Below are 1,928 nucleotides of genomic sequence, written 5' to 3' on the forward strand. Positions count from 1 at the left end.
TTCTTGCTATGTAATTTTTTAATCCATTTTTACTTAATCTCCTTAGTTTAATTTTCACCATTTTTTCGTGTATGTGAACAAGATTTAAATTTTCTTTGATAGCTCAAGGTGATATAGCGATATTCCTTTTTACTTCTCGAATTATCATTCTGTTATCTCTCATCGATGTTTTTCTTGGTCTGCCAAATACTAAATCATTTACAGTATTTGTCGTATTTGTCAAATTTTCTTCGCTCCTATTATGGAAATTTCGTATCTTTTTGAAATTTCTTTGAATCTTATTGTTAGATCATTTTTTTATTTTTAACTATCATCTATTTAAGATCGACGGACTTTTTTCTATTATCTAGTTCCATTTATCTAGTAGGTAATTAAGATTACAAATAAACAAGTTAGAATTAAGAAACAAATGTACAGAAAGAGAAAAATCAACAAATTTTTACTAGTTTATTATAAATTTTTTAAACTTACTTTTGCTCGTCGGAAATTTTGAACAAAATAGATTGTTAATGAACAATGCAAGAAAAGTAAAAGGAACGAAAGAAGTCTTACGTCGTTTAAAGTCGCGAGATGCCACGGAGTAGTTCAGTGTGATCAACATCACATAAAACAATTTAGTACTAAAGTTACCAATACTCATATATACGGGTATCGACTTTAAACTTTCTTTTGTCCGCCACTGTATATGGCATTATATAAATGGATTCTTGATATATATCATGTATTAATTTTAAGTATTCATGAAATTTCTCTTAAAACCAGCTTTAAAGCAAATGTCACGGACCAGTCAGCCGACGAAATTCTTCACTTGCTAAAGCATTTGGGTGATCTCTACGATTCAACTTTCAACATGGATAAAGGTCATGATATGGAACTAGATCAACTTTTAAGAACTTATTACAACGGGTCTTATGATGTTACCAAATTAATGAAAGATGTACGTACGTAAACTCAATCTACGCCATGTTTCAAATATGATACACTATAGAGTTTTATTTTACAAGGGAACACACAGAAGTGTCCCTCTCCGATTTTAATGAGCTTTGGATATGATAATATACAGACAAAAATAATTAGATACTAACAATTTTTTATACGTGCTGAGGGGGTGTATGTCGCATGTTAAGGGGGTAATGAAACATCCCTTAGAAAAAAATTGGTTTTTTTATTTCAATGCGAATATCGTCGAAACTATACAAGAGATAGAAAAAAATGTTTGAACCAAAGTTGAATGGCTTTAAGAGTACATTATAATTATAATTTAAAGTAATTTTATCTTTTTGTTTACCCTCACCACCGAAATTTTATTTAAATTGTTCGATTTTTTAAAATTAAATTAAAGGTTATTTTAAGACAAATTCAACCATGTGTGATAAAATTATTTTCCGAAATATCATTTTCGAGAAATAATTATAAACGTCTCTGTACGCACACCATCCGTACTCGTTTATCGTGCGCTAATTCATCTACGTAAACATGTAAACTTATTTTAGTAAAAATCGGGTGCCAAATTCACGTAGGTGAATTAGTGCATAAACGAGTACACTGTTAAATATATAGTGTCAAACTGAACTTTATTTAAGTCGCCACTACTCCTACTTAATAAATAGTTATTTTTAACTAAATTAATAAAATTTAACTCAAATTTGGGTTAAATTTAAACTGTTTTAAATTATTTAACTCCATTGTTTTAGTAAAAAAGAACTATTTATTAAATAAGAGCAGGCAACTTAAATAAGGTTCAGTTTGACACTATAGATTTAACAGTGTATGGACGATGTGCGTACAGAGGCGTTTATAATTATTACTCGAAAATGATACTTTGGAAAATAACTTTTTCACACATGGTTGAATTTGTTTTAAAATCTTTAATTTAGTAAAAATTCGAAAAATTAAAAAAATATATTTGATGGTGGGGGTAAACAAAA

At 28.6% G+C, this 1,928-nt stretch overlaps 1 pseudogene; it reads left to right on the forward strand.

Annotated features, from left to right (window-relative positions):
• Window positions 1-1,928, forward strand: part of LOC105451864 — a 15,021-nt pseudogene that overhangs the window by 7,558 nt on the left and 5,535 nt on the right.

This window comes from Wasmannia auropunctata, unplaced genomic scaffold (genome assembly GCF_000956235.1).
Source record: "Wasmannia auropunctata unplaced genomic scaffold, wasmannia.A_1.0 LD336042.1, whole genome shotgun sequence".
Lineage (NCBI taxonomy): Eukaryota > Metazoa > Arthropoda > Insecta > Hymenoptera > Formicidae > Wasmannia > Wasmannia auropunctata.